Raw genomic sequence first — 21,738 nt, 5'->3', positions numbered from 1 at the left:
TCCCTGGACTTCCTATTCCAATGCCTGACCACTTTTTCTAAGAATAATTTTTCCCTAATTTTCAATCTGAACCTCCCCCTGCACAATTTAAGGCCATTAGCTCTTGTCTTATTGCCAGTAATCTGAAAGAAGAAGCCAACTCTCACCTCACTACCGTCTCTTTTCAGGTAGTTGTACAGAGTGACAAAGTCCCCTCTGAGCCTTCTCTTCTCCAGACTATTTTCCCCTTGATACTACAGCAAGGAAAATTATTGCAGGAAGTTCCATAGGTACATAACTGTAAATTAATAAGAACCTTGCTTACATTTTGCCTTGTTTGCAGAATCTTCAACATAATGTAATTCAGCCTCATTTATTTAATGACCATGATGGAAAATAAATAAATCTTTGGACAAACTGTCAGGAGAAAGGGGCTAGCCGATTTTAAAGGATGCATGCCAATTAGTATTGCCCTCTAGTGCCATATGGTCTGGAAAACTAGCCAAAATATGGTCTGCTAAGCTCCTGGAATTCAAATTGGAGTCCCTAGTCTGAGGAAATGTAAGAGAGTTCATTGTCGTCCACGCTTTCAAAAACCTGTTGCTCAATTATTTCAGATGTGCAACTTGCCTGCGTAACCCCTTCACTTCTGAAGGGGTTCTGTGTCTCCTGTAGAGACACAATGTACCCATGCAAGACATGTAAAAAGGGCACAGGTGGACTTTATTGTTAGAAAAGAAAAAGCAAATACATAGTCATTTCAGGAAAAAATATCTCATGCTCGGGGTTCTGATATAAAGAACAGTGACAGAAGAACATCATTAGCAGCTGTCTTAGATAAATATTTTACACCCATAGTGGTAGTACATTAATATTGATGATATATTGATATTTTCCAGATTTGCTACATATATTAATGAACTACAGGAACAAACAACCAGAAGGAGTGGGATGATTTGTTACTCTGTAGCTTCCCCAATTTCCTGTCATCCCAAGGCTATGCTTTATCGAGAATAATGAATGGAATTCATATGGAAACCTCATTAACATGCATTAGTTGTATCACAGTGTGTCTCATGGTTTATCAGGGTCAATTCAGGCAAACCTCCATATCTTCAGAAAATCTTCCTCTTCCTTAGAGAAAACTAAGAAAGAATTAGGATGTCTTTAAGGAAAAAGCTTTTCAAGCTGTTTTTGGTTTATTGCTAAGTGGTAAAAGTGGTTCAACCAATTCACTTGCCAATGAATATAGTTTTATTGCTATCTTTATCAAATGGGTCCATAATATTAAACATGTATATAACTTGTATTTTCTAATTATGTTGATTAGAAATGTTCTAGATGACTATCTGTCTATCACTTTCATTCATAAGAGATTTCCCGGTTTCTGGAGGTTACACTCCCTGTTCTTTTTGCTCATAGTATCCACAGAGGTCCGGTTTGCTTGTTTGTGCATAGTGAATCCTGTACAGTACTGTCAAGTTTGCTGTACCAAGTGGCTGTACAGAAATTCTGCAAGACAAGGTCCCAGCTCAGTTTATAGGGAACAGATAGACAGTGATTCATTTTGCCCAAGGCATATATACATCTCAGTGTCACCTCCAGTCAGCTGATGGGTTTACATGTTGTCTTATTAACCCCTTCAGAGAAAAATGCTAAAAGAAGAAAAAATGATTTTTACCCCTGACTGATTTTTTTTTCTTTCTTCCTTTCTTTTTTCCTTCTTTCTTTCTCTCTTTCTTTCTTTCTACCTTTCCTTTTTTTTCTTTTTTCTTTTTTTTTTTTTTTGTGGTTGTTGCTCATTGTTTTTTCCTCAAGTCTTATTCTTTGACCAAACAAAATACTTAGGAGGAAAAAAAGAAAAAAGAAAATAGAACTTATATCTAACTTTTCTCTGAAAAGAGCTTGAAGAGTAAGTGCTTTTACTAACAGTTGAACTACCTGTGAAGAAATAATAACAATTATTTAATCAAGCCAACCAATCCAGCATAGTTTTACTGTTTTATTTATTTATTTTTATTTTTTATTTCTGCTTATTTTTTGTTGTTGTTTCTTTTACAGAAAACTTATGACTAATGAAGATTTTTAATCCTAAATGTTACCACATAATTTGATGTCTATGCAAAGTGCATTTTATTTCTTTATATTCTAGAGACTGCTCTTATTTTACTGAACATTTTTAAAGTTCATAAGCACATTGCTGTAGATGTGATTACACTTTCAGTTGGCACAGCATTTTCCTGTTGATTGCAGGGTGGTAAATGACTCCCTTTGGTGCCTTTTCCTCTCATCTGGAGCACAGAGCTTAACTGCTGTGACCACTTATGTGACAAATTTGGCAGATGCAAGATCCCAGATGGAAAGCTCTCAAATTTGCATTTCCACGGTAGCATCTGGGTATATGATTGGCTTCCTGGCTGACTCCTTATAAGATCTCTTGGTCTTCTACACATTTCATGGTTATAATAGCTGCTGCAAGACTTGTAGAGCTCGGTAATAGCAGACTATACACTGGACCTTCTAACTTGCATGATCCTCTGAAGTTATATATTTATCTAGTATATAAATGAATAAATAACCTTAAAACATCAAATTGATCACTGACTTAGTTTGACCATTCTGCTCCACTGTTCAAAAGTGAATGTTTATTGAGGTGGTCAAGCATCTGTCTGTCATTATGAGTCACTTTTTATTCTCTGTTGTGAGATAGCTCAGAGAATTAATAATTTCAAAATTCATTGACTCGAATGAAAGGTACTAAGTAAGTGCAGGGAATTACTTCATTACTAATGTTCTAGAACCTGCCACAGATCTGCTCAATTGCGAATGATGGCTTAGCTTGTGCTGGGACTTCCTTATTAACTAAAAGATGGCATTTATGCTTTTCCTTGTCCATCAGTTGGCAAATATTTTTGTATTATCTACAAATACTTTAACTAAATTAGGATGCAATGTTAGAATAAGTGAAGGACTTTCAAATAGATATTCAGCAATCTTCATATCCCTTTATTTTGCTTGTGATCAGTTAGTTTGTTTTCTTTGAAAATATGGGATATGTCTAGAAAGGAGTCCCTTTCAAATTCTTTAGAAAATAGCTGTACAGTCAGATAATGAATTCAAATTTCTGAATTAGGTGTCATAATAACACCTAATAGTAATAATACGGTGTTCTAATAATACCTAAGAATATCTTCTCAATGAAACATTCATTATGTTCAAGAAAAATGAATGGTATTTTCAATAAACTATGGAAAACCAGAAGTTTCGTCAAAACTGGATGAAGTTTGTATGTACTTTATGCAGTATCTTCTCGTGTTAATTAAGCAAACAATCAAAAATATCAGTAACTGTAAAACAGTCTCTCCTATATTTTTCCTTTATTTTGAACTTTGAAACTTCTAAGTACTTAGCTTCTGCTATTTCAGAGTATAAAATTAATTTTCTTCATATTATAATGGTATTCTGAGAATGATCATTAGTAAGCATAACAAGTGACTTCAAACAGCATCAAGCACAGTGATGAATGTTCTGATGCCTCATATCATAAAATGTAAGTAATTCAGTAAGAGCAAATCTCAGGATGAATTGTGGATTCGGAATAAGCATATCTGCCCTTCAACTAACTTCAGATATGTGTACAACTTGAAGATCCAGGTAGTGTTGATATTAAAATGCATAAACTTCCTTCTTAGGAACACATCACAGCAGTACTGTGGAAATTACAGAATTGTCACATTAGTTTAAGTAATGCTTCAGGATGAAGGTTTTTTTTTTTTTTTTTTAAAGCATTCTTTTGCATGTGTGCCTTCTAGGGAAACAAGACCTCTCACTCCCATCAGTGCTTACATAATGATCTCAAATTTCGACTTCTGTGATGCCAAGTGCCGAATTATGATGACTATTCCTAAATGACTGTCTTTTTCTAGCAGTTTTCTGTTTTGCCTTTAAAACAAGGATGCAGAAAAGAATTCCTTCCTCACTATGAATTGCTACTTCTGTCCATCATCTACACAGATTACTTTATCTTATAATATGCGTAGGCCCTGAATAATTAATGGTTCTTATGCTTATTTCAATAGCAGCAGTATTTTGTATTCCTACAAACAGGAGGGGAGTCAACTTTTTACAAGGGTAGATAATGGCAGGACAAGGGGAAATGGTTTTAAGTTGAAGGAGGGAAGATTTAGATTGGATGTCAGGGGAAAGATCTTTACCAAGAGAGTGGTGAGGTGCCGGAACAGGCTGCCCAGAGAGGCTGTGGTTACCCATCCCTGGAGGTATTCAAGGCCTAGTTGGATGGGGCCTTGGGCAGTCTGGTCTAGTAGTAAAATGTGGAGGTTGGCAGCCCTGCCACAGGGGGGTTGGAGCCTGATGATCCTTGAGGTCCCTTCCAACCCAAGCCGTTCTATGATTCTAGAATTTGTCAAGTACTGAAAATTTTCATTTTCTTTTCTGGATTTTTTAAGTAGTAACACCACCACAGGGGAAAAAAAAAAAAAAAAAAAAAAAAAAAAAAAAAGGCATAACATTATTTTACAATGAGTAAAATAAGAAAAGTGTAGAGATAAGAATTTACGAAGTTGTTAAGATGTACCTGTAATAGGCTTTGCAAAAATGTCATGTAGAGATTAAATTAAAAAAAAAAAAAAGAAGAAGAAGAAGAAGGGAAGGGGAAGGGGAAGGGGAAGGGAAAGAGAAAGGAAGAAAAAGAAAAAAAAATAAGAAGGAAAATAACACCAAACCACCACTAAGCAGCAACAGCAAAGTCCAACTCAACCTCTTATGGTTAACTGAAGGAATAAAAAGGCCCACAAAAATTAACTTGCAGTAAGTTATGTGAGCAATACATAGGCAGTAATGTTGAACAAATCACTAATCAGTTTAGAACCATTTGTTATCACTATAAAATATCAAAATCAGTAACTGATTGATGCAGAGGATAATTTCAGATAGATTACTGCTATTGAATTAATTTTCAAGGCCTGATTTATTCTTTCTTAACATAATGTAGTTAAATTCTCATTTCTCTCAGTTTGGTTGTACTCCAGCTAAGAAAGCATATAAGCTAATGCAGGTAAAAAAAAATATTTATTGGTTTGCGATATAATTTAGGTGTAGATTTTGCAAACTATATGGACCAATCAGAGTTGTGCTAGTGTGTAACTATGCTATCCTTTTAAGAAAATGGAGAACACACTGAGTAGGAATCAAAGTTTATTCACAATTTGATATTTCAACCAAACAAAGTATTATAGATTTTGTGTCAGAATCTGGTGTCTCATACAAATCCACAGTACTACACTGAAGCTAAAAAAAATTTCCAGTCATGTTGCTATCAGTGTTTAGTGCCTTCTCACAATCACACTGTGATTTATTACATTTTTAGATATTTAAATACTGTTCTTGTCATTCAGTAGTTGGCTATCTCCTACTAATCATGCCTTCCAAATACTGGCTATCTCTGGTATTGTACTAAATGCTGTTTGTGCTGATGCTGAAAGTTTGACACTGCAGGTGTAAAGCCAAAGCCTTATCACTTTTGTCTATTAAAGATCTTATGACATTGACCTGCAAGAATAAATTGTTACTATCTGTTTCTTCTATAAACTGCAGTTCGCGAAATTACATTCAGCCTTCCTAAATTCCTTCTGTTGTGCCATTTTGATATTTTTCACTTTCTCTCCTAAAACTGTTGTGTAATATTGCTTTATGCTGTTAAACATCTGCTGTATTCCACCCCAGTGGTGTCTGATTCACTGGTAGGTGTAGACTGCTGTGTGCCTGGTACATGAAACACTTAGGCACCCTTTGGGACAAACATAAATGCAAAGTGTTGTAACAAATCTGTAGTCACCAAGGACTTTGTAGTCACTAAGGACTTTGTGGTTGTCACTATGTTGAAAGTTATAGCAACTGGGAACATTAAAAGCACCAGCTACGAAACAGTAGAATCAGCTTTTAAATTAGACGCATCTGACTCCCAGACAGAAGAATTTGTAGAAATGTAGGAATTATGACACACACTTGAACAGCTGTTACCAATCTCTTAGAAGACATTGCCAGATTTCCTGAAAATACTGATTCTTACCATTCTCCTGACACAATATGACTCTGGATGCCTCCTGAGAGAAGGATGTGACTTGGAGACTGTAAAACAAAGGAGGCCTGCCTAAACTTATCTCCATCAGTGCCATTGAAATTTCCATGAACAAGCTGGATGGGGAGTGTTATACACCAGAGAGCTGCATCTGGAAACATCAAATTTTGCACAATTGACACAATAGCAGTGATTCAGAAATCAGTTCAGTGCTCCAGTGGGAAAACAAAAACAAAACAAAACAGATTTTTATAGCTTTGACAAATGTTGACATGAGATTGAGGGAAGTGATATGGAAAAAACACCAAACTCTTCATAGATTACTGGAGTATAGGACAAAAAAAAAAAAAAAAAAAAGTATAAAATACACTATTGATAAGTTTATAAATATATTATATATTTATTTATAAAGACTCAATACATTAAGAAAGAAATGCAGTTTTTATAGATGATTAAGATAAGCTCTCTAGTAATTAATCTTAAGTATGTGTCTCTTCTCATAATCTGGGAGAAATAGTACTTGCAACTTGTTGCCTCTTGGAAATGTAAATAACTGTTGCTGATTCTGTTAGGTTTTTTTTGTTTTTGTTTTTGTTTTTTGGAGAAGAACTGCATGAGTACTGTATAAAGTAGCTCCACACAGATGTTTGATGATTCAAAGTTCTGAATTACTCCTTCCTGGCCATTTTCCTTTAAGCTAAAAGCCTGTGATGTATTCATACTCAAAGGTCAATCTTTATTAGAAGCATAAAATGAAGTTTGTTTGTTTGATTTTAATAGGGAAAATTCATGGAAAATAAGGCAGTAAAGACATTGCTGTAAGGCAGAAGAGCTCCCCAGGGCAATGATTGTGACTCCAAGCTGCTGGAGTTCAAGGAGGCACTCAGACATAGAGATTGAATTTTGGGTGGTCTTGTGTGGAGCCAGGGGTTGGATTCATTGATTCTTATGGGTCCCTTCCAACTGAGGATATTCTATGGTAGACATGTGCCAAGTATTAATAAATTTCCACCACATATACTCTGTCCTTGTGAGAGAGAAATCTTCCTCCCTAAAAGTAATTTCAGTGGCTTAATGAGTTGCAGGAAACTCTGTACCAGACCCTTACGAAACCTCCTACCAGTCTTCAGGTATGCTTCCCACTCATTTCTCACCCTTAGAGAATGCATGAGTTAATTATTCTTTGCTCAAAAGATAGTTTTTTTTATCTTTTTGACACACTTGAGAATTTGAAACTTTTCATAATTCAACCCTCTTTGTCTAAAAGAGTGTAATTTAGAAACAAAATAATATAAATAAATAAAAACCTGTCCATTACAACCACACCTACACACATATACTCATTAAGAAAATTCCCATACTGAAAAACCAAAGGGATTAAGCTAGGTTTATATCTTCCTTAATTGCAGAGAAATCCATACATTTTCAAATGTGATCTAATCATGCTTCAAATCTGTGCATATAGCAAGAAAATAAACTGATTTTATCTCTTTAAAAGAATATTATTATTTTTTTTTCTTTTTTCATCTCTCAGAATTGACAAGGTCTGCTCTCACAACACAATTGGCAAGGTCTGCTGAAAGCAGTATTTGCTAGATACAGCTGCCAAAATATCTTTTGTTTTGGAAAGCTAGATAGTGTTGTCCACAGACAAGAGTAAAACAGTTACAATCGTAAAGATTTGTAACACTCCCAGCAGTCACCTGAAGACTTTCTTCTACAGGTCTAGAAGTATCTTAAGGTTTTTATTTTTAGACCTTAAAACAAATGCCATCTTCAGGAGTTAAAAAATCTTAAAGAAAATGTAATAATGCCCCATGATTCTTTCTCTGTTTTCTAGCAATATTTAGCGAAGCTGTATTATTCTGAGAGTCAAACCTCCCCTTGAAAAGGAGGAGCTTTTTTTTTTCTTCTAACTTCCACAATTCTTGTTCAAAATACAGCTAAAGTTTCAATACTTTACTCATGGTACCCATAGCTGTTCAATTAATTCCTGTTAAGGACTAACACCGATTTGCTAATAGTAATGGAAGTATAAAACAAAAGGCAGGTTGATGTTATATTTCGCTAAGAAAAGATCCGATTGCCAGGATTACTGAATTTTCTCAAATCACAGATTTCTATTTAAAGTACTTAACACTTTTCTTGTTTAACCAACAGTTTGTCAGAAAGGGAACCAATTCAAGTTAGCTCATTGTTATAAAACACTGGATTTTACATAGTCAAACAAAAACTTTCATAACCTACAAGCAATTAGAAAATAATTATGATTTTGTCCCTCTTCAAATAATTTGTTACTTTATTTCTTCATTCTTCTGCAGTATGACAATATACTCAGTGACAGCACATCAGCAAGAAGAAAATCTGAACAGCTGGGAATGTGAATTAAAATCTCATGATGACTTCAGCCCTGGAATCGATGCTTATTGCTATTCCTCACAAGCACTATACATTTAAGTTGGGCATGCGACTACACATGTACATTTGCATTTATACCTGTTTGGATAAGGTAGATCATCCATGCAGCTTTCAAGCTAATGGTTTTTTTCTTACGATAAGCCAATACTGTTTCCAACTATGTCAGCTATTAATAATGTTTTTTATTTTATATATATGTTATCATTGATATTTCTTCAATGTTAGCCAAAATGTATACACTTCACTGAAGCATAAAGAGGTGAAAAATAATTTTTCATTTACAGATCAACGTTCTTCAAAAGAATTTGAAGGTATTTATGAATGATCCCAAATTTCCTAAGCTCATCACTGTAATTTTCCCCACGTACATCACTGTAATTTTTGATATCAGTGTTTTAAATGACTCACATAAAATGTGCCTTTGTGCTAATGCTAAAATAAAGAAATGCAAACTAAGAAAATAGTTTTAACAAGTTTCACCTATAAAGAAATACTCATAATAGAAGTAGCAAATGACTGTGCATTTACAATTTGCACATTATCCAAGTTCCTAATTTTCAGCATTTTCTCCTAAGAGGAATTATTTTAGAAAGAGATAGGTAAGAGGGCAGAATAATGATTATGTTCATGAATAGCTAGGAATAAACAGAACTGTAATCTTTCAGAAATCCTACATTAAGTACAGTGAAAATAAACAAGTACTAGCTTGTTACAACAAGCTTTGTTAATATACATTGTATTGAGACACTGCCTTTCTTTCCTCTCATTACAAACATACATTAATTTCCTACACCCACACCTATATTTTGTCACTGTAATATAATAATGAATAAGTAATCCCTGGACGCTTCAAAATGCTTATGAAAATAAGCCACAAGGAGAGGATTGTTAATGTTAAAGATAAATTAAAGATAAAATTACAACAGAGGATAAATTAAAATGTACATTGCTCATAACCAGTTAACAAAATCATTAAGTGTGGCTTTTTTCTTCTACTTCAGAAAATGACTTTGCTAACGTATGCACTGAAGAGCAATCCTTGTGCTGAAATGCCATATCACCAAAACACACTTATGTCCATCAGGTAAAATATTTCTCTCTTAAAACACAGTGTAAAGCTATGAATTGCATGAGGCCACATTCATGATGATTACCAACTGTAGCTGCAAATAGGAAACACTTTCTTTTTAACCATACACCATGGATAGTGGAAATGAAATCTGATGCATGGGTCTTCCTTGGAAATGGAAGAACTTGCTCGATAGATACAGTTTGGATGGCAACTGCACTTTTGGCAGTAACAATTTCATTTCAGGTAAAAGAGTAAAATTTGTATATATATATTTGTATATACAAATCATTGTGAAGAAGTGAGTTACACATTTGATACAGAGAAGGAAAGAAGCTCTGTCTTTCAGTCAGCTAGATATCATGAGTAGGAACCATGAAATTCTGTGCTCTATTCTGTTTCCCATTTCACTGGTATGATACTGAGCAGAGCAGTTCTACTTCATTGGTTGGGGTTTTTTTTGTTGTTGTTGTTTTTTGTTTTTTGGTTTTTTTTCCAGATTTCCAGTTAGAAAAAGATCAGCTAATGCAGGTCATTCCAATTGTGTATTATCCCTTAAAGAATGAATTGGAATGGTGTCTAGAACAGAAATTTCTGTTACAGAGTTTAATTAGAAGAAGGGTTAACTTGTAATATATTAAGAAAATTACCACTAATATAAAATAAATTTTTTGAAAGAATAATGATTATAAATAACATGATGACAAGTGAGAAATTGACAAAACAAAGTCAGCAACCCTAATTCCTCTTTTTTCATTCACATAAGCGTACAACCTTCAATAAAGAAAACACAAGCTATTTTTCCACTGAACCTTTACTTTCACAAGTATATAAATTGGATAACACAACATTTGCCATTTATCACATGTGGCTCCATGACTAAATTGCTCCTCACTATGCAAAGAAAGTGTAATCACTTTCTTGGCCAATTATTTTCTCAGTTTGTTTTCCTATTACTAACAGCAAAACTAAAAAGAAGATTCTTGTGCCTTGAGAAAGTTAAATCAAATCACTGTATGCTCATGTTAATTATTCCCATTTTCCTTGCTGAAATATAGGATTGTAGCTGTTTTTAATGTACTCCTAAATGTCATGTGCTTAAATGTTAAAGCAGCAATTCTCTTTCTCTGTAAAGATGGGCAAATGCATTTTTGTAAATCATTTGCAATTTAGTTAGATTAAACTCTCCTTTATTCATGTAGTTAACCAGCAATTCAAGTATTTATTCTGGGACAAAGAGAAGCATACTGAAATATATATATATATATATATATATATATATATATATATAAGGCAATATAGCAAAGAAAGGGAACAAACAACTAGAAAAAAATCTATCTGGTGGATTATGGTATGTCATATTTTTCTCCGAGTTTCTCTTCCTATAGGCAAATAGCTTACATAATTTTAGCTACAAATTATACTATTACATTTCAACATTACAGATTACATTTCATTTTATCTGTGCTAGCCTGACGCATCTGTGAGTAGAGTAAGCACCCTAAGGATGAAAAATAATAGGGATAGCTTACATCAAGTAAGAATAAATTACTCTGCATTCAGATGTCAATGTCTATTTCCAATTGACAGTTTATTGTCATTTCCTTCTAAATGTGTGTGTCTAGTAGAATAAGAATTTTTAGGCTTAGTACATGATTTGTTTGGCGAAATTGCTGTATATAGATGTGACATAGAATTAACCTGGGCAGCTTTAACCTCTAGAATCAGAGGTAAATTTCACTATTCTGTTTGTTGGGATGTGAATTTATTTATTGAAATCTAGTTCAAATCTATCTGGGCTGATGTTCTATTTAGACTATTACTATTAAGTTATTAATTTAAATCTCTTTTTCTGTCTTCAAACTACACTGTAGTTACAAGCGTGACAGTCTAAGACCCATATTACACAGATGAGAACAATAAACACTGGAGTACTATATGTGCTGATGGAAAAGTAGGAGAATCATTTTAGCTTAAAAATTCATAATTTTCATTATGAATACAGTATAAATTTCAACATATATGCTTCAAAAATACTTTCTCTAAGATGATATGAAATCTCTGGGTTTTTTTTACAGGTTGTTTATTGTCCTTTCCCTACTTTCATTTAAATGCCAAAAATATTTTAAACCAGGATGGAAAGTCTGGTTTCTTCTTTATCTGTAAGGATTCCAGAAGACACAGATTGAAACAGAAGAAAGATAGGGATGAGCATCTCCAATCTTAATTCCAATTATCAGTAGCATTATATAAATTCTTTACATAATTTGTACAAACTAGCTTCTTCATTTTCTGCTTTATGGAACCACTTGTTAAGCACAAATCTCTTCAGTGGAACATAGTTTCTTCCTCAGCATGTATTAAACCTGCAACCAGTATGTTGCTCTTATTATAATGCCATTAAACTAAAACATGATGCTTTGAAAATGGTTTATACTGCAGTTTGTACTGCACATTTTGTAATGCACTAATCTAGCGTGAAAAAAAGAACTGTTCTCATTTTGCTAGCATTATATGTACTCCTTTTTTTTTCGTGTATAGAGGGGAGAAAGATACAAGGACAAACAAGGAGACATTTTAAGTCTGCGTAAATTAAAGCAAATCCACAATTCTCTCCTAGTCTCTATCATTCTATATAATTTCTCTTCCTTCCTTCACTCCCCTTTCAGAAAAGCTGGAAAAGGAGCCTCCTTCTTGTCTTTACCTTTTTCTTTCATTTGGAAGCTCTCAGTTTGACTGAGAAGTAGCCAAGCAGTTGTTAAGGAAAAGACAGAAAGCATAAGGGTAGGAGCATGAAGTGCAGAATCACATGACCGGGAGCTGTGACTCTTAACTGGGATGTAATTATGACTTCACACATTTCTACCCAGATCAGATATACAGGCTATTTATATTAACTCAATCTAGTCCATCAAAACAGCACAATACTGTTGTGATTGCTGCAGATACTGTGAGGAGGACCTTCATGTTTGGTGCAAAATTGCATCACAGAACAGTTTTAACATCAGCCACAACTACTGATATTCTTCAGTTTTTCTTTACTTCTTGGTTGTGCTATTTCTAGCCATAAATGGAACAACATAAAGGATGTTTAGACTTGTGTAAAGTTATTTTTTAATTTGGAAAGTATTTACATATTTTGTTCAAGTTAACTAGTTTTCCTCTTAGTATACTATATATCTATAATGAAAACCAGATGTGAAGAAGTTTTCAGGTACACAAATTAAGGTTGCTACTTCTGTCTTTAAGAAAAGCAACAAGATAAAGAAGATTCCTCATAACTTAGCTTTTGCTTTCCATTTAGCACTATTGGTTAGTGTTGACAATCAACTCTTATTAGAATGCTAGGGTTTTTTTTTAACCCTACGTGAGCTCGCAGAGTTGATCCATCTAGCAGAAGCCAGAATACCTTAAGAAAAGGACAGCTGTATCAAACTTAACTCTTAAGAGAGTCTTAGATACCATACAGAACACTACTGCCTGGTCAACTAAAGAAACTAAGAAATCTATTACAGATAAAATGTGAGGTTTCACAAATTGTTTTAAATACACATCTTACTCCACAGTGATTCAGAGCACCAATAACCTCTTCTCCACTTCATATTTTCTGCTTGCTTCAGTGACACAGAAACTTTGAACTACTTGCCCAAAGTCAGTTTTCATAAGCAAGGTGCTATTTTTTAAGGTAAATAAAACTATTTTCTTTCCTAAAATGAGCTCACTTGGCCCTTAATTTCAGACAACACTTCAAGCTACAGCCTCTTCAGAAGTGAAAGTGCAAGTTGAAGAAAGTGAGTCATTAGAATTGCTCAGGAAAATTATTCACCGTCAGAGTTCCAGGCAAACTCCAAGTCACACACATAGCGGGCCTAATCCTTGTCTCCTCACGGCATGTTTTTCTTTGAACTCCATTGGAAGACACAGTGCAAACTCAGCTTTATGAAGAATTTGGAGAAGGCCCAAACACATCTTTTTTAACAGAAGGTTTTCATAAATAGGACTTTTATCCTAGGCCAGCTATTTCAATCAGACTTCTAAGTATAAAGACTTTCTGTGCAGTAGTCCCTAAATGCATAATCCCTGCTGAGCCAGCTGGTTAGAGGAAGCTGCCACCCATCTGTAATTCTCAGCAGGCAGACATTTTATACACTTGGGAGTTTAGTTATTCTCTAATACTGAGCATTCTGCTCACAAAAAGCTTAGAAATGCTGGTGAATATAACCTGGCTTTTGTTAAATTGCACTTTAGCGTACCTGAATTCCCAAACCAGAGTTTGCATTTTACTTTTCCTCTCATTTTCCCTTCAAAAAAATGGAGAAGTAAATCTCTGTGAATGTAAGGAAACCTATTTTTCATAAACAAAGAGATCCATGAGTAATATATGGTTTGAAGTAAATTTCAGAAAACATACACTACTGGAAGCTGCCAGAATACTCTGAAGAGTGAAACAAAATATGAACATAATTGCGAACCTAATAAGATGCAACAAAGCAAAGTGCAAGGTTTTACACTTGGATCAAGGTAATCCCAGATACATATACAAACTGGGAGAAGAACTCCTTGACAGTAGCCTGCTGAGAAGAACTTAGAGGTCCTGGGAGATGAAAAACTTAACATGAGCCAGCAATGTGTACTTGAAGTCTGGAAGGCCAATGGTATCCTGGGTTCAATTAGAAGAGAGGTGGCCAGTGGTGCGAGGGAAGAGATTGTTCCCTTCTATTCTGCCCTCATGAGGGCCCATCTGGACTACTGGGGCCTCCAAAACAGGAAAGATGTGGAGCTTTTGGAGATGGTTGAGAGGAGGACCATGAAGAGGATCCAATGGCTGAAGCACTCTCCTATGAAGATATGCCAAAGGTCTGGGCTTGTTCAGCCTGGAAACGAGAAGGCTGCGGGCAGACCTCATTATGATCTTCCAGTATTTAAAGGGAGTTTATGAACATGAGGGAAATCAACTTTTTACACAGGTAGTGATAGGACAGGGGGGAATGGTTTTAAACTAAAGGAGAGAAGATTTATATTAGATGTCAGGGGGAAGTTTTTTTACTGAGAAAGTGATGAGATATTGGAACAGGTTGCCCAGAGAGGTTGTGGATACCACATCCCTGGAGGTGTTTAAGTTAGATGAGGCCCTGGGCAATCTGATCTAGTACTTCATCTAGCAGCTGGCAACACTGCCTTTGGTAGAGGGGTTGAAACTTGATGATCCTTGAGGTCCCTTCCAAACCAAGCCTTTCTATGATTGTTTTATTCCATGATAAAAATAAATATGATTAAGAGTTTTATATGTTGTTCAGAGTCACCTGCTAGAAAAGAAAAATAAATATCTCCTATTGTCAAAAAATCACTTGTCTTTGTAAAGTTAATAATGAGAAATTATACCATTGCATTACCTAATGAAGAAGGAATTACCAAGAATTGCCATGATGTGCTTAGCATGTTATCACTAGATAACACAATGACATCACTGTGACTAAATGCATTATTCCTACTGTTTTCAATAAAGTAAACATACCTACAAAGGTATTGTAAAAATCCATATGTTACTTCTCTGGTGAGAAATCACTTTTAGAATGAGGTTTTTGGTATTTGTTTCCTTTTTTAGTAGAAGAAGTAAACCTTAAAATGTAGGATTATAAACTGACATTACACACTGTAATTTAATTTAGAGCAACCCTTTTAAACCACAGTCCCTTTCAATGGCTAAATATTACTTTTGCCCCAATGCAGCTTCCAGAATTTAATTATGAGAATAACTACTACGTTTTGTTCTTTTACACTCTGCATTCATTGTGCCCAGTGATGTCAGATTGAGCTATGCCTATGGATGTTTTGAACAGAAAAAAATTATGCGTTAAGAGTAGTTTTAGGTTTTCTCAAATTAGCTCAATAGCAATGGAATCAGTGAGGGCTATAAGGTTTGAGCAAGAGCCTAAACTTTGAATCCTTCTGTCTTAGTCCATGTTGTTTTTTGTTATAAACAAGATATACAAATACCTTACTAGTAGGCAATAAGAGATAATAGTAAATCTCAGTGTAAGCATCAAACACCTAATAATTAGGCTGTGCTGTTGTGTATCAATAAATTTCTTATCATTTTCTGGAAATCTGTTTTTCTATGTTATTTACTGTAAAAAGAGATTGTAAATGCAGGTGTGACTTAGTAGCTTATCTGAAATAAAAGAAGCGGGCATCATCACTGTTCACAACTGAAAAGTTTCAGAATGCCAGACCAAATGTAGGTAGTGGCTAAACTGATGGGTAAGAACTTTTGTTAGCCTCATTACTTTGATCAATCTTAACCACCTTACAATAATCTTAATATCAGAAAAATTAAAATTCACATTTATTTTAGAAACTTGAGGCAACTTAGATTCAAGCTTACTTCTTCCAAACAGTTCCAAATCTTAAGTATTCAACAGCCCATTATTAGGTATTCTGAGAGCAGCTCATACTGCTATTTAAATTGACACTAGCAACTATAGTGTTATTTTTTTGAAGTAGATATAATTGTTTGCTGCTGCACTGGATTTCAGAACAGACATGTCCAAATTACGACGTGTTGATAGCTATGCTAGTGACAAAATTTATCATTCTGTGGAAAGGAAGAAAATTGCTAACCTTCACTAAAGCAGAAGGAAGATTCTTATAAAGACTAGCAAAAACTGCATCAGTAAAATTTGTCCATAATTGAAGAGAATATCCATTCTTGAGCCCAGAAATGTTAGCTGAGGGCCTGCTTGATTTAAAAATAAATACATAAATAAACAAAAAGAGGACAACTAGAAATGTAGCCAAATAGTACATGGGACCATTAACTTACACTTTCGAGTGCATTTTAATTAAGAATTAATAGAATTATAATTTGATTTTGGAAGACATAGTCAAGAAAACATGAATGGCTATCTAGTACAAATTGCAAACTGCAGCAACTGCAGGGAAAGGGATGTGACAACAATTAGTGATTTACTGGAATCTCTGGAAGGTGGAGATATAGCTTCAGGAATCAGTGTAGACAAAGCTTTGACTCAGACTCTTTTCAGGTTAGTCAAACACTTACATACCACCATACTCTGAGTAATTTCAGAGGTAAACAAGACATTTCTTGTGTAGATAAGCTGAACCATACAGTATTAAGTCTGCATAATTTTGTTATCTTCCCATTTTTTGTTGATTTTATTTTCCTCCATTTGTCTTCTGGCCAACCCCACAAAACATTCACTTTCATTTCTATGCATATTTTTATACTGCACTAAATGACATTAAATTCAATTTGTGCACAAATTGAAATGCTTTTTAACACCACAAAGTTATAACTGAGTAATTTATAGTCTCACGATTTATTTTAAAATTCCTGTACATGAGGGGAAATTGGAGTGCTAAGTACAAATACAATTGGCATCCTTGTAGTACTGTATTTTTATCCTTTAAATTATCCACTAAAGAAATGCATGACCACACATACAGCTAATAATATCAATGAATTCAGGATTTAATAGTGATCTCTAAAAATTATTACATTTTTACTAAAAATAAATCAATAATAGCACTGCATGAGATCTCCTAGAGACAGATGCAAATATGTTCACATATGCCTTGCTATTTTCTTTCATTTTATTTCTAAATAAAGAGTTAGGATTAATGGTAAATGAAAGATTAAGCTTAAAATTGCTAACTCTATTTCAGGCCTGGATGTAATATTTAATTTGAGAAAAATCCCTTCTTCCCTACTTTTTCTTTTCATATTCCCCTTTTTTCTTCCCCCCCTCACCTCTCCCTTCAGCTCAGAACATCTGTACTGCATGCCTTGCAAGGGTCTCGGGAGGCTGACCTATTCTACAGACCGGCTTTGGAGCCAAAGGGCAGAGAAACTGTCAAATGGCATATTGGAGATATCAAAACAAAACAAAACAAAAAATCTATGAAAGAGAACACAGGTACAAGAGAAAGTAGTAGTCAGGGGAAAGGATTTTTCACAGCAGAGTTTTCATCATCCTATCACAAAGCAATAGTGAGTTGGATACAATAATGTGATGACAATACCATAAGCATCAGTTTTTTCCATATTCTGCTGGACTTTTGTGACAGATCAGTAAAGCACAAGAAAAGCTTACTGAAATCTTGTCATACAAACACAGGATGAGTAAATACTTAATCAAATCCAAACTGCTGATTAGTGGAGTCTGAACATTTAACCCAAGCCATAGAATTGCTCAGAACCTAAGGAAGTAGTCCTTACAAGACAGACGGCTGAGTAGAGAACTATCCGAATTGTTTTGGATTAGAAAGGAGTGAAAAACAGGTTTAGGAATAAAATACAGAATTCCAGCATGAAATTTAAACATTTAACGTGAATCTCAAGAGTTTTAAGGCTAACAAGAAATATACTTAGGTGGTCATTTTGGGAGAAAAAAAAATGCTATCAGTGTGACCTGGTGTAAACAAGTACTATATACTATAGAATAGAGTTTCACCCTAAAGAAAACTTAAGAAAATATCACAAGAATTTGCTTTTACGTGTGCTGTACGAGTCCTGTCAGATTTGCCTTTTTGAGCTGTCTTGCTGTTTTTAAATAGCTACATCTAAGTAAGAGGCCACAGGGAGAGGTGGAATAATCAAAAAAAGATGGTACCTAATCTAATGCACTGCACCTATTAACGGTATTTGAGTCTATAGGATCAGACAAGAACTATTTTGAAACCAATCAAAACAAACAAAACAAGCAAAAACCTGAAATGGAAATATTGCAGTTAAGTTTCAAGCACAAACTTTTGCTGCCTGCAGATTTACTCCGTGTGAGCCACAGAGCTTGCTATTAAAAATAAAGCCTTTTTTCAGTTGTTCAGAAGCCAGCTTACATTTCTTACTTTGCAAAGGAGGTGACAGAAAAATGGGTTGTTTCAGCGCACTGCCGTAGGATGAAGTCTTAAAAGAGGAAAGTCGAATACAGTACTGTAGTACAGCTACTCCTAAATTGCCAAGTATTTTTGTCATAATCTGAATGAAAAACATTTTAACGCTGCCATTGGCTAAAAGTTCTAGAATTTTCTTAATCATCAATTTTCATCTTTGCAAAGCAACAGCAGTGCCTCCTATTCCAAGCAAATGAACACCAGACCTTCTTCACAAGAATTAATGGCTTAAAGAAATGGTTTTTTCCTTACTGCTGCAAATTTATATGGAAGTATACGGTTGCTATGTAAAATACCCTGATGCCATAGCAACTTAGAAAGTCCTTACAGGTGAGGACCAGTGGTTTATCCAATTTGAAGCTTGTAACTTAATCCTTCCGCCTAGTGATGCTCAACACAACTGCAAGCTGTGAAACAAATTTTCTTGTGCTTGGCTTTTCCAATTTACACTGTCAAACTCTGATACAGAATTCTCTTCTATTTTACACACACACACACACACACAAAGAGAAAAATCAGAAAAACTAAAAGAAAATCAAGTTTTATATATATGTGTGTATGTGTGTGTATATGTATATATACATATTTATATATATACACACACATACACACACACACACATATATATATATATATTTTTTTTTTTAAATGAACCATGGAGCAATAGTGGAAAAGCTCGGAGCAACTTTTCCCCACCAAGATGTTTGGGGAAAATGGCAGCTTGTTAACTAGCTAAATTGGTTGTCAACAGAAAGTATAACCACATTTTCTTTAACTCATTTGCCAGTTAGGGAAGAGCAGAAAATAATAAATAACTTTCTTTTTGTATTGTTAATATCTCTAGGCGCATCATTTCATGTTACACTCTCAAACACTACAGTACAAAGCATGGTAATGCTCTAACCAGCTCTTAACAAATCAAGGATGCCCAGCCTCAACTGCGCTTAACCCCACCACCTTTCACATGAAGACTAAACACATGCAGGTCGGGTGCTACAGTTTTACTTTGTATTATGTATAGATTCAATCCTGCATCTGGATTTTATCCTTTAAATAACAATGACAACATAGTTTCAAATAGGACATTTACCCAGATAATTTCGTATTCACATCCTAAATTTTTCATGTATGGATCTTCTTCATATTTCATTTGCACATGGGATTTTCAGGCCACTCCTGACTACCAATATGTTGATCCATAATGAAAAGGGGTTTCCCTTCTTTCAAAGGGAACTTCTTACCTGAGTTGAGCAACTTCACCTCCTGATCACACGAAGATGGCACTCCTGCATTTTCTGCACTGACGCCCACGCAGTCAATAAACAAGGATGGTAAGGAACAGCTTGAAGCTTCCAGATTCTGCTCTCCTTGACATAAATATTCCTTAAGTCATGTGGCAGAAAGGCAATTTTTATATAAGACTCTCATATAATGTCACTAACATATGCTATGCCAGCAGAGAATTGATTGCAGCATAGCTTCTGCCATTTTTCTTCTGTTCTGACATTATAGCTGACAATGTTTAAGTGTTGAACACTGGAGCATTTCTAGATAAATCACGCACGTTCACAGAAAGGAGCTGTGATGCATCATACTCCTTGTGGTAGCAATAGTGGTAGCAATTTGTCCATGTACAAATTAATTGCAGAGGATCACTGCTGAATCCATTCCACATACACAATTTATCTGGATGCACACAGCAAATTTTTGCTACAAGCTCAACAGCGTAGGTTGACAAGCATCTGAAAAAGCACCTCATTTTTACAGAAACATCAGAGAAAGTTCATCCAGTGTTACACAGGACTCTGGCAGCTCCACGTGATGTACAGCAATGAGTATTTCAATGGTGACTATCGGCTCTTCCTGAACACGAGGATTTCTCCCGAGTTGTTTGAATTCACGTATGCTAATGGACTAAATACGTAGCATCGTATTTCAGTTTCCAAGTTCATAACCAAATGGAGGGACTATGAGATGAATCTGACTGTAATTGAACACTGTTTGTAACGTGTCAGACTTTTCTCACAGAAATAAGGAAACCAAACGTTCATCTGCTAAAGCCGCGGGAGACAGACAACCCTCAGGAGGCAGAAGCACCTCTCCAGGCTCCGGGTCATTACCAGAACTGTTGCTCTGCTTCCCACAGCCACAGCTCAGAGCTTGGAATCTTCTGGAAAGACCTTATTCTCCAGGTCTCCACTTCTGCCCCGCGGACCGCGCAATTTTTTGGTGCTATTATTTTCATTTAAGGCGACTAATCCTCCCTCGTGGAGATACGTCTTTTCTGTCCCTCGTGCTCCGAATCCTCCCGCAGACGGGAACGACTGCGCCCGTAAGCGGCCCCAACCGCCGCCGGCACGCGCACGACCGTTGGGGGGGGCGCGCGCACACCCCGCCTCTAACGGACCGGCGCGCGACCGCGGCGTTGCGCGGTAGGGGGCGCGAGGCGCGGAGCAGCGCCTCCCCTGCTGCCGGAGCGGCGTGCGGAACGGCTGTTGCTCAACCCCGTGCTGCTCCCCTCTGCAGAGGAGAGATGTACGCAGCTCAGTTGCAATGGAAGATTTGCAGAGTCGTCGTATGACCGCTTCCAGAAAAGAGCACTTGAGCGTTTGTTAATGAGCTGGGGGGCCAGCCTGCGTTCTCTGGGAGCTTTCCTTTATTCACATACAAGGGCTGCCCTGAAAGTAATGCTTCCTATATTGTTATTTTGGGCTAGTATATCAGAGGTAGGTGCTTGTGGTATGACAGTAGAGCTTGAACATTTCCACCAACATTCCATTCCATTTTGTTGCTGCGTGACAGACAGCAGTAGACGGGCAGCCAGATGCAATGGCATCTGACATGGAAGTGTGTGTGAAGCAATGGGGTAGCATTGAATTCCTCCACGCAGAGAAAAAAGAAAAAGAAAAACAAAATTGCAAGTATCAACATTCATGTAAGTTTGCTGAACGTTTATGGACACCAACCAGCAGATACAAGAGCAGTGAGGGGTGTGCATGTCAGCAGAGGCAGCAGTGGGCCACCTGCACTGGTGGTACAGATTGTGGCAGGTGCAGCATACAGGCTCTTGCTCAGTACTGGTGAAAACGCATAGCTAGCGCTGGCAATTATTTGGGGAAAAGCTAGAATTTGCCCTGTCAAACAATCTCATTATGTTCTTTGTATCTGTTGTAGTTTCTGTGGAAATAAATAGGAGGCATTACTTTTGGAGCAGTCCACACGTAGTTGCACTTACACTGCAGCACGAGAGCTGGAGCTCCTC

The 21,738-nt window shown here is 35.8% G+C and overlaps 1 long non-coding RNA gene across 1 annotated transcript in view; it reads right to left on the bottom strand.

Annotated features, from left to right (window-relative positions):
- Window positions 1–20,833, bottom strand: part of LOC121110964 — a 344,431-nt gene extending 323,598 nt beyond the window's left edge. The window contains exon 1 of the long non-coding RNA XR_005860160.2: window positions 19,718–20,833. This is a non-coding gene — a long non-coding RNA (uncharacterized LOC121110964). The remainder of the gene's footprint in view (window positions 1–19,717) is intronic.
- Window positions 20,834–21,738: the final 905 nt, after the last annotated feature.

This window comes from Gallus gallus, chromosome 5 (genome assembly GCF_016699485.2).
Source record: "Gallus gallus isolate bGalGal1 chromosome 5, bGalGal1.mat.broiler.GRCg7b, whole genome shotgun sequence".
Taxonomy (NCBI): Eukaryota; Metazoa; Chordata; class Aves; order Galliformes; family Phasianidae; genus Gallus; species Gallus gallus.
The sequence above is the reverse complement of the archived record's forward strand: the minus strand, read 5'-3'. Positions and strand labels throughout refer to the sequence as shown.